Genomic DNA, 11954 nt, shown 5'->3' on the forward strand with positions numbered 1-11954 from the left:
TATCTTGCCAGTACCCTCCCTTTGGAAGGGCGCCTGGGGCGGGAGGGGGCTCTCAGCAGCAGGAAGCTGTCGGGGCGGGGGTGGGGGTTACTTCCGCCAGAGGGCTGATTTGGGGGCAAGCTGAAGCCTCGTCTCCACACCAGGGAGCAGGCAGAAGGAAGACCCTCACGGAGCTCTCCAGAGCACGTAACAGGAGAGCCCGCATTTGGATGCCTGCCCATACACTGGGAACAAAGGGCCCGTCGGTGTCAAGTGGAGGCGCTGTCGTGACCAGCTGAGAGGGTTACGAGCTTATCACCGACAGTCTCGTAAAACGAGACCGGCCTCTCCGTCTTCCGCCCCCCACGCCGCAGCAGTGCATGCTGGGAAGCGGGAGGCGTTGCTAGAACGGGAAGAAGCCGGACCCCCCTCCAAAGTGCTGCTGTCAGCCGCGAGCGCACGTTCCAGTCCCTCGGGGAAACTTTGAAAAAAAAATTCTTGGTATGCCCAGATATTCCGATTTAACTGGTCTGGAACGGAACCCAGGCATTGAAATTTTTAATGAGCAGCCTGAATTGGGAACCACTTCCCTAAAGCCTGTGCTTGGGAGAAGGTGGAGGGTTGCCAGATTTAGCAAACAAAATGAGCGGTACTTAGATGAAAACGTTATTTATCTAGAACTCTAATTTCATTGGCACTCTGCAGTTTTAAGAGGGAAGGAAAAGTACTGGAAATGGACAGAAGGTTGAAATTTTTAAATGAACAGGGCAGAATCTTAAGGAATGAAAATAACCGTCTAATGATAAAAGGTGACTGAAACACTATGGAATTGGGCTGATCTGTTACTTAAAGGAGCAGCTACCCAGTGAGAAATGGGGGGTTTGAGAGTTTGGGAGCAATTTCAGGAAAAATAAACCGTTTCATGTTTATGACCCCAGTGAACTGAGATTCCCAGTAAACCAGTGCTATCACTCTGACCTTGCCCCAGAGATGAGCAAACAGAAGCCTGGAGAATTTACGTGATTTGTGCAAGTTCAACACAGCTGGTAAGTGACAGAGCCAGGATTTGAACCTAAGTTAATTTGGCTCAAAAAAAAAAAAAAGGGGGTGGGTGGGAGTTAATGGAGTAGAAAGCTCTTTCTACTGTGCCATAATGACTTTCAGACGTGTTTTGTTTTTTGTTTTTTGGCATTAGTAATATTAACAGATTGATTCCCTAAAACCATAGTTAACCCATAAAATAGCCCAGGGAAACCCAACTTCATTTGAGGTAGGGGCTGGAATTGTGCATTCTGGAGCCTTGGGGGCCCAGACCCTCTGGACTGGCCTGTTCCTGCCTTCCGGCCCTGCCCTGGGTGAACAGGGTGAGGGGCTGAGCTGGGACATGCCTGTCTCCTGTCCTGTGCTCTCAGTTGCTGAGCAGTCAAATGGCAGTGGCTGCTTGGATGTTTACTTGGCGGCGATTTCTGCTGCTCCATCGTGATGATGGCTGCTTAAATGTCTGTATTTTGATTAAATGCCATCTCACTGTGCCTGTACTTGTTGTGCTTGAGTCCTGAGGCTGTTTTAGGAAAGGGTACAATTTTGTAAATGAAATGGAGAAAAATAAACAAAACCACCTGTTCTGCAAGACTGCGTGCTGCCCAGTGGAGCTCTCCCATCCGTCCCTCCCTCCCTGACTCCCTCCCACCAAAGGAGGGAGGTTCCCCTTCTCCATCCAAAAGTAACCTTTAGATGGGGGCTCCCAGTCACAGGGCCTTGGCTTTGGGGGGGCTGAGAACAAGCTGTCGTGACAGGCGGGGGCAGCGACTCACAGCGTGGGGGAAGACAGGCTGCTGAGGGCGGCTGGTACCCAAATTACCTTATGCTCCCATATGTGAAAGAGGCAAAACTTACTAATGAGTAATACCAGCCTTCGGCTCGCCCATTCCCACTACCTGTTAAAGGAAAATGTGTCTTTACCCCCTCAGCTCCCCTCTTTCCTCACCCACATGTGGAATTCCATGTTTGCCAGCCTGCCTCCTGGGATTTTGAGACATGGGATAGAGGGATGGGTGCAGACAGGACTACAAGAAACAAGAGGGAAGAGAAAAGGAACTAAAGTGGAGGGGTTTGTGGACTGGGCTTTCAGGAACGTTTTTGGTAGAGTTGAGAGTAAGATACAAAGTAAGTCTTAGGCTGGGAGAGAAAAGGTATTTTTTTTTCTAAATAAGTTATTGAGGTGAAATTCACATGACATAAAATTATCCTCTTTAAAGTGAAAAATTCAGTGGCGTTTAGTTACATTCACCATGTTGTGGAACCACCACCTATCTATTTCTGAAACATTTTCATCACCTCAAAGTAAAACCCTGAGAAAGGGTAGTTTAAGATGGTCGATACAGAATAGGAATTGGATCCCTTAATGTTCTTTAAGAGAAGTAAGTGAAAATCTCTTGGGGTTTGTTCTTAATAACTTGAGTTGTGGAATTTGGTAGGACTTTGACCTACCCAAACTAGACCATAAGGTCCCTGGGGGTTATTGGGTTCCATAAACACATACAGTGATCCCACGGTTACCCCATTGCCCCCTGGCACGAGACCTGCAGGAACACTTCACCCTAAACACAGCATTAGGTCCTGCACATCCCAGACTATGGGTCCCTCACAGTGGCCTTGGTATTTGTCATGACATGATTTCACCGGGTCAGATGTTGGGAGGGACAGGAGGCATTCTCTGTGATATGTCCTGTACCCACATCCTCTAAGGAGGGTCTGGCCTTAGTATCCCCCAGGAAAGGCCCCCACCAGCAGCTTTGGAGTTCAAACTTTGAGTATACCCAGAATTCTTGAAGTACCCTTCAGATAAGTGGAACTACTCACTCCCATCCATACATTCCCTGCAACTTCTCATTTCTCAGTCTTCTCAAGTATCCATCCCACCCGCTCTCTCCCCCAGTCCCTTACCCCAGATGACCAGGTGCTAATAGCCTTTTAACTTTCTCCATCTTCATATAATGACATAAGATTATATACACATAGATATATAGATTATATATCAGATAGATGATAGATGATAAATAGATAAATCTCTGTATATGTAGGGTTTGGGGGAGTTCATTACTTTCTCTGGAAAAATCAGATCATGGATTTTGTACATATTCTATTTCTCACTTAAAAATACCTTGTGGAAATCCCTCTGTCACCTGGTATGGTTCTAATACATTGTTTTGTGTTGGCTTACATAATAATTCATGATGAGACTCTTTCATAATTTATCCATTATTTATCTTTCTCTTGAAAGACATTTTTTTGTTTGTTTTACGTTTCTGTCGCTACAGTGAAGCAATAAATATTCTTAAGCCTGTATGTTTATGCACTGGTGCTTTTGCTTCTACCGAATAGATTCCAAGGTTGAAGGGCATGTGTATTTTAAAATTTATTATATATTTCCAGATTGCTTTCAGAAAGGCCCAAACATCATATTTTCAGTAGTAAAATATGGAGAGTGCTTTACCCACACCCCTACTAGCAACAGTCGCTATCACTCTTGTTTTAATATTTTCCATTCAGATCGTCGTAAAGTGATATTTCATTGTAAACTTAATTTGCAGTTTGTGGACTACTGGTGAGCTTGAGCATCTTTTCAAGTTTGTTGAGAATTTGGATTTGCTTTTCTGTGAATTATCTATTCATAGTCTTTGCCCATTTTTTGATTGGGCAATTTGTAGGAGCTCTTTTTATAGTATTGTTATTTATCATTTATCTGTCATCTGTAAAACTCTTTCCGTCCAAATGTATCACTTACGTATTATCTTAGTGGCGTTTTCAATTTAAGTCAAATATGTCTTTCTTTCAGAGGGTCTGGGTTTCCTGTTATGATAAGAAGATTCCCCAACCCGTGTATTTACCTAGATTTTCTTCTAAGCTATTTATTGTTTTATTTTATACAAATGTAACAAGTCTTATATATGTCTAAAATTTGTTTTTGTATATAGCATAAGATGGGATTCAACTTGTTCTAGTAAGTTGAGCTAGTATCATTTATTAAATAATCTATTCTTTCCCTGCTGTCTTGAATTATCAGCTTTGTATTAAATGCTCACAGGTACCGGGATTGATTTTTTTCATCCCCTATTCTGTACCTCTTACTGCTGGTCTCTTCCTGTACTAATACACAATGATTTAATTACTATAGCTTTTTGGACTGCTCTGATACTGATAAGGTTAGACGTCTCTTACTGTTATTCTTTTTCCTATTTTTCTTACCTTCTGAACATTTATTGTCTGTGTAAGTTCTAAGCACATTTTATCCAATTAAAAAACAAAACCTGTTCGAGGCAAAGTAAGTCTGTGGTATTAAAAGTCAAGATAGTAGGTGGTTTCTCCTTGGTGTTGGGGGACACTGGGAGGGGACGGGATGGGGAACTTAAGGAGTGCTGATTATGTTATATTTCTTTATGGGGATGTTAGTTACATGGGCACACTTATGGTTTGGCACTTTTCTGTATGTACACTATACTTCAAAACCAATTTATTTACAATCAAAAAATCTACTGGTGCTGTGGAGAGAAATCAAAGATTTAAATAAATGAAAGGGGGACCATGGCTGTGGATGGATTGAGAGACTCAACATAGTAAAGATAACTAATTCTCTCCAAAGTGATATACAAATATAATGCAATTCCTATTAAAACCCCAGCCAAAAAAAAAAAAAAACAACCCACAAACTACTGGGATTATAATTGGCATTGTATTACATTTATATTTGGGGGGAGAAGGAATTTGTTAAGATATTAACTCCTCTGAACAAATTGATTGGTGTTAAAATTTCTTCAGATTTTGCTTTGGTTTTTTTCATAAGGTTTTTTTCCATAGTCTTATGTTTCTTTTATATTTATCCCTCAATATTTTATAGATTTTGTCACTAAAATTAATTGAGTGTTTTTCTCATTTCTATTTTTAGGTGAACATGCTATAGTATAGAGAAATGATTAATTTTTGTATGCGTTTCTGTAAAATTTGTCACCTTACCAAATTCTTCATTAATTTGAGTGTTTTTTTTAAAACTAGAGTTTCCTGGGTTTTCTAGTAAGGAGTCATGTGGTCAATGGAAGAAAATATTATCAAATACTTATGTCAGTTACTTAATTTTATGTTCTTATTGTATTTTCTAAAAACCTCCAAGCCAATGTTAAACAGGAACATTAATAGCAGGCTTAAATCTGAAAAGAAGAGATAAAACCATGAGCAAAAAGAAATATTCCAATACTTTATTTCTTCTTTCACATGCTTGTACTAATCACTTCATTTTCTTACCTTATGACATTTGTTTTAATCTCTGAATCTTGAAGAAAATGTTGAGTTACAGTGGCAATAGTGGGCATTTTTGTCTGGATTTGATTTTAATTGAAGTGCTTTTGGTGTTTGACCAATGAGAATGATATTGGCTATTGGTTTTTGATAAAGAGACTTTATTATATACAACAGCTATCATTTCATTCTTATTTTCCTTAAAGCTTTAATATGGATGGCTGCTGAATTTTATCAAATGCCTTTTCAGGAACTATTGATAGGGTATGGTTTTTCACTTTTAATTTATTGATGAAAAAATATATGTTGATAGATTTCTTGATGTTGTGCTTTGTAATCCTAGAATAAACTCTGCTTAGTTACAGTGTATTATTTTTTTTGCCACATGGCTAGATTCTATTTGTTAATATTTTATCTAGCATTAAAATCATGCTTGCTTCATAAAATAAGTGGAGAAGCTTTCAATTTTTTCCATGGTCTAGAATAAATTAATTAACACTGATGTTATCTATTCTTTGAAGATTAGAAAGCTGAGCTGTTAAACCATCTGTCCTGATACCCTTGTTAATGGTTGATATTTAACAACCTTTCTTTTCTCTCCCACTCTCCCACTGAAAATTCAGGTTTTCACTTGGATTAATTTTGGTAATTTCCTCTAGATCTTCAAATTTATTGTCATAGAATTAGCATATAATAAATTCTTATAATTATTTTAATCTCTTCTGTATCCGTGATGATGGCTCTTTTTTCACTCCCAATTTTGTCTATTTTTTTAAATTGAGGTATAATTGACACAGAACATTATGTGTTTCAGGTGTTCTTGTTTATTTATTTATTTATTTTTTAATCATCCAAAATTATTGTATTATTCCTAATTAGAGCAACGCTCTTGGGACCGTTGATGTCATCTGCAGCTTTTGATCCATGTCGGCTATGTGGCTGAGACAAATCTGGGATGTGGGGGGACGGACGTGTGGGAAAGGGTGGGGCATCCCGACACAGCCCATCCCTGAGCCCCTGAGTCCCAGGGCAGATGCTGGCGGGCAGGTGGCTCTGGGCTCTCACGTCTGGGGAGCGTTCTTGTTTATTTTTTTGTTCTCACTTTTCTTTAAACAGACTAGGGAAGGGTTTATCAATTTCAGTGAACTTTTTAAGAACAAGCCTTTGGATTTGTTCAGTAGTGTCTCATATGATGTTCTTTTCTATTTAGTTCACTCCACTTTCATGTTTACTAACTCTCTTTTAGAAGACTTTATCTTCCTCCTCCCTTCACCTTTCTCTCTCCAGAGGAGATATAATAAATGCTTTTGCTTTGTTGCCTCATCTGTCTCCCACTTCTGGGTTTTGCTGAGATAACAAAAGAGTTTTTCATTCTGGATTATTATTATTATTAGAATTTCCTTGGAATGTTCCTTGCCTATTTCAAGAATCCTCATTTAGAATTTGTATTACACGTTCTCAGGCAACCTACTGTTATGGATTTAGATATTACACATATTTATATAAATAGCAAGCATCATAGCTCACTACTCTTTCCTTTTACTTATTCTTTTTTTCCTGATCTTGAGGTCTCTGCTATGATTCATTTGTTGTTTAATTAGAGCCCTTTCTTTAGTATTTTCCCCAGATAGTGCGTGGGAATAGTATATTCTCTGAATTCTTGCACGCCCCAAGTATCTTTCTTTCTCGCTGACAGATGAAGGCTAACTTGGCCAGCAGAGGAATCCTAGGTTGCAGTCCTTTTTCTCAAAAGTCCATAAATGTTACTGTCCTAGTTTTCAATGCAGCAGAGTTGAGTGCCAATGTGATTCTCCTTTCTTATTCTTTTTACCTGTAAACCTGAAAGATTTATTGCTTTACCTTTGGAATTTGGAAATTGACCAAGATACACCTGGGTGTAGAATTTGGTGAAAACTTGCAAGACAGGTGCTGATCTTTCCTCATCTGTACCAAATTTTCTTGCATCAATGTTTGTTGCCTCTCTCCAGCTGTTCCTCCTTCTCCTTCTGGATTTCTGTTTTCCCTATGGAAGCCATCAGTTCTGTGGTTTGAATTGTTTCTTCCACTTGATCCTCTAGGCCCTGAATTGAGTCTCAACACTGACTATCCTACTCTTTACTCAATTTGTTTTAATTTGAAAATCACATTTGCCCATTTAAATTCTAGGCTGTCTTCTGAAGGTGTTTTAAACATCTCCTCAGCACCTCTTATTACTGTTATTTTTTGTATAGTTTGTAGACGATCTCCTCCAGTAGCTCTAAAATTTTACAAGTCTTTATTTTTTATGTTTTGATTGCTTTGTTTATTATTTCTCTCTCTCTAGCTGTTGTCCTTCTCTGATGTATTGTTTTTCTTTGTTTAATCCTTGGGGTTTGGGTATAGTTGCTAAGAGCCTTCTGCAGCATCACTTCTGAGAGTAGTGGAAGGCCCTGTGGTCTCTGTTGCAGGGGCTGCCAGTGGAGCAAACGGTGGGTTGTCAGATCCCTGTGAAGGCACCACAGGAAGGAAGACTTTAGGTTTCCCATCTTTTCATGAGATCCCAACCTCAAGGATGAAATCACTAACTTCCCTTTTCAGCTCTTGAGTTGGAATATACCAGTGGGTACAGACATGCCCTGGGGTGGGCAGTCCCTCAGGCCAGCTCCCCCAAGATCCTCAGTGTTCAGACCCTCACGTGAGTCCTTCAGACACTAGTGGCCAGGCTCTTAGGTGGCCCAGAGGGGGAAAAGTCATTTAATTGCACAGGCGCCCCCTTACCAGTTTCCAGCATCTGTCTGGATTAGGTAGGATAGACAGTCTGGAATTGTGGTTGTGAGGGAAGGGTGGTCAGGACATCTTCCCTAGTTCCTGCTCATTTCTACAAGTCAAAACTCTGTCCATCCTTAAAGGTTGTTTTAGAAAACCATTTCATTTATGAATCTCTTTCTGATCCTCATGTCCCAGTGGCTCTCAACTCTGGCTGAACATTGGTATCTCCTGAGGAGCTTTAAAAAAACACCAGTGCCTGGGTCCACCCTGAAAGATTCTGATTTAACAGGTTGGGCTCTGTGATTTGTAAAGCCCTCCTGGCGACTCTACCAGATACAGCCTGATTGAACATCACTCATCTCACCTGATGTGATCATTCCCTCCCACCTTCTCACAGTATCCATTCTTTCCTGTGTTATACCTTTCAGGAACAAATTTTATCCTCCTACCAGTAAGCTTCTTGAGCTCATTCATTTATTCACGCAGTAATTATCATTTGTTTCTTTCATTAACTCATTCATTTATTCATTCAACAAACATTTAATGTCTATTGTACTCCAGGTGTCAGACCCTGGAAGATTCAAAGATGAATAAAAGTCTCTGAGAAAATATATTTACAGACTTGTGTGAGTTTAGTTAGGGTTTTTCAAAGGAAGAGGATCTTCTCGCACTTTTCCCTAAAATAAACTGGGAGGAAACTGCTATGGACTGCTTGCCTGAAAAGTGCTTTTGTGAGCAAAGGTGCTATCACAAGTTCAATTTTTAAAAATCCAGATAAATAAATACCGCAGTGTCAATTGTTGACAGAGACAAGTGGGAAGATCCAGAGAGATCTGTGAGTAGGCAAACCTCAAAAGCCACATAGCACGCAGGCTTGTGTCACTAGCAGCTGATGCTTCCTAACCCAGAATCTAAACTCTGGGAAGAAATGATGGCAAAGTTATCTTTTCTTGCCACAAATTTCTCTTTTCTTCCAGAAGTGGGTGTATTCAGAGGCACTATATGAATAACGTTTGCTCTGAGTCATGGAAATGAAAAAACATTTCTGACTATGAAGTTTTGGGTGCAGTGTAATGTTTGCCGGCCCCCTGTACACACTGGTGAGGAGGGAGTGTTTTGGGGGTGGGACTCCCTGCCTGAGAACTGGGTGATGATGCAGTTCTGGCCCCTCTGGGACATTTTCCTCCAAGGTCATGAGCACCCCTCACACACAACTGGGTGCCCAGGTGGTCTGTTTTCATCCTGAGTGAACATTTGTGTGGACCAGCTTTCACAAATGGGCAGATGGAATGCCAGAGGAAGGGGTGTCTATGATGACAGGCTGTTTTAGGCTAAATTCTATAAGCTCCAGACATAGTAAGGAAAATTGGCTTCTGAGTTAGAACCAAAAATGCCACAAAGTTAGAGTAATTTTTCCCTCTCTTATTTATTGCATTTAGAGTCCCATCTTACCTATCTGGAACCTAGCCAAGAACCAAGAAAGTGGGCTTCCCTGGTGGCGCAGTGGTTGAGAGTCCGCCTGCCGATGCAGGGGACGCGGGTTCGTGCCCCGGTCCGGGAAGATCCCACATGCCGCGGAGCGGCTGGGCCCGTGAGCCATGGCCGCTGAGCCTGCGCATCCGGAGCCTGTGCTCTGCAACGGGAGAGGCCACAGCAGTGAGAGGCCCGCGTAACGCAAAAAAAAAAAAAAAACAAAAAACAAACAAACAAAAAAGAACCAAGAAAGAAACCAAAAAATAAAAATTTTACAAAAGGCTCTAATAAGTGTAGCTGGAGATAGTGGAAGTCCTACTGTGTGGCCACTCAGGCACTTTCCATCTAGGAAGACCCAGCTCTCACCCAACAGCCATTTTCTTTTCTTTACACACAGTTTTAACAAGTTTGAGGATCTGGTTATCCAAACCTAAATGGATAGTTTCACGTTGGAAGCGATGTAATGGATGCTATAGACATGCGCACTGACAGCCATGAGAAGCAAGCAGGAGACAGAAGAAAGGAAATGTGCGTACAGCGGCATGTCTCCGTCTTTTTAGCCCACGCTGCTTTCAATAAATGAACATTTCGCCTCCTTCCAGAGTTTCTGACACCTCAGGTAGATACACCCTCCCTCCTTGCCACACTGGCTGGCCTGAGAAGTGGACTCTGAGTTGGAGGTTGGCACACAGGAGGTTTATTAAAGAGTGAGCATGGCATCCGTGCTGTGGAAGGGAGGGCAAGGAAGTAGGAGTCACTTCTGGAAAAAAGAGAGAAATTTGTGGCGAGAGAAGGGAACTTTGTTGTTTTTTTTGTGGAGTTTAGATTCCAGCTTGAAAATTCAAACTACAGTGTAACCCGACAGTGGCCTTAGCCAACTCCAAGGAAAGAGCTGGAGCTAGCATAGTTCTTCTGAGTTGTCCTCAGTTGGATGAAGATGTCCATCTTATATTCCTGTATTGAAGGTCACTGAACATAAGCTGTCTAGGCTCCTTGGGTGCGGAGGCTCTCAGAAGGGGCTGACAGATGAAAGCTCTCTGTTGACAACGCTCTCTGCAGCTGAGGCAAAAGTCCTTCATGGAAGGAGACCTGGCTGGCACATCACAGTGTCCACCAAACACCATGACTCATCCCCTGGAGGGCTAGGATATTCTCACCTTCTCTGTGTCTCACTTGATTGATGGCTATGACAGAGACTCCTAGGTATCCATCAAATATCATTCCAGATATTCTGGTAATGATAGCAGGGCTAGAATATATTACTTTCCTGTCATCCTCATTAGTAGGTATAGCCATTGGCTTTGGCCAGTGAGATATAAACATCAATATGTGTGGAGATCTGGAGAAGCCTTTGCAGAAGTTGATGGCTCAGCTTTCTCCCTTCTTCCTTTCCACTACCAGTGATGTGGACCAGTTAGATGGGCTCTGGCAGCCATCTCGGACCAAAAGGTAACTTTAAAGACAGAAGCTATGTACTTGCAAGGTAGATCAGAAGAACAAGAGGAACCTGCCTCTGCAGTGACACTGGAGCCGCCAGACCACATCTGGACTGATGTCTCTGGACTTCTTTTTATAAGAGAAATAAACATCTATCTTGTTTAAACAATTGTTATTTTGAGTTTTCTGTTTTACAGCCAAATTTGACCCTGGCAGTTTCAAGGGCCAAGCTCTACTGGGGATTTCTTATGGTTGAGATAGAGATTTTTGCTTCCTTAATAATTCTGGAATCTATCTCCTCTCCATTGCCCCTGTTCCTTGAGTGGAAGTCCTTACTGTTTCTCCATTGAATCTTCACCCCCTCCAATAAGTAGTCTGTACCACTGCCAGAGGGATCTTCTAAATGACAAGTTTGATTATATCACTCCTACTGTTAAAAACCTTTCCAGAGGCTGGTAAGCTCTGACTTGTTTGTGATAGGATGTTTTGTCTTATGAATTGAATATTAGGACCTGAGCATGTCCTACTCCATATTTGTGCTTATTTTGTTATGCGGTTTATATCATGTGTCCATATGTATCCAAGGAACATTGCTAGAAACATCACTGGAAGTTCCTGCAGGAGAGGAAGCCACTGGTGAGCACTGTATCCTACAATAGCCAATGAAAGAACATAAATTTATTTGCTAGTAAGCTGGGCGTTGGGCACATCTAAACCCACTTAGGAATCATAGTCCAGCAGCCACCTCTTTCCCCAACCACGCAATCTTACTCCTCTTAGTAACATTCCATTGCTCTCTGAGCCATTCCATTTTTCCTTCCTGGATCAGTGCTCTGATCACTCCCAGGATTTTTTTGCAATGAAAATGCGGATTACAGACCCACTGCTGAACCTTTAGACACCTCTAAAGCTCCATTGGATGAATTGCTTCCATTGGTTTTCAGAAGCTATCAGTGGGTTCCATTGTGTTGTTTTACTATATCAATATTCTCCTTCCCGTGAAGATGTCTTTGCCTTTATTTTTG

At 41.3% G+C, this 11954-nt stretch overlaps 1 long non-coding RNA gene across 2 annotated transcripts; it reads left to right on the forward strand.

The window, feature by feature from the left end:
* Positions 1–95: 95 nt before the first annotated feature.
* Positions 96–11098, forward strand: LOC137210115 (uncharacterized). 2 transcript variants are annotated; one of them, XR_010936264.1, is made up of 3 exons: positions 96–480; positions 918–1025; positions 9459–11098. It is a non-coding gene; the product is annotated as an uncharacterized lncRNA (long non-coding RNA). The 2 variants fall into 2 exon arrangements; XR_010936263.1 differs by having other exon boundaries at positions 10894–11098.
* Positions 11099–11954: the final 856 nt, after the last annotated feature.

This window comes from Pseudorca crassidens, chromosome 17 (genome assembly GCF_039906515.1).
Source record: "Pseudorca crassidens isolate mPseCra1 chromosome 17, mPseCra1.hap1, whole genome shotgun sequence".
Taxonomy (NCBI): domain Eukaryota; kingdom Metazoa; phylum Chordata; class Mammalia; order Artiodactyla; family Delphinidae; genus Pseudorca; species Pseudorca crassidens.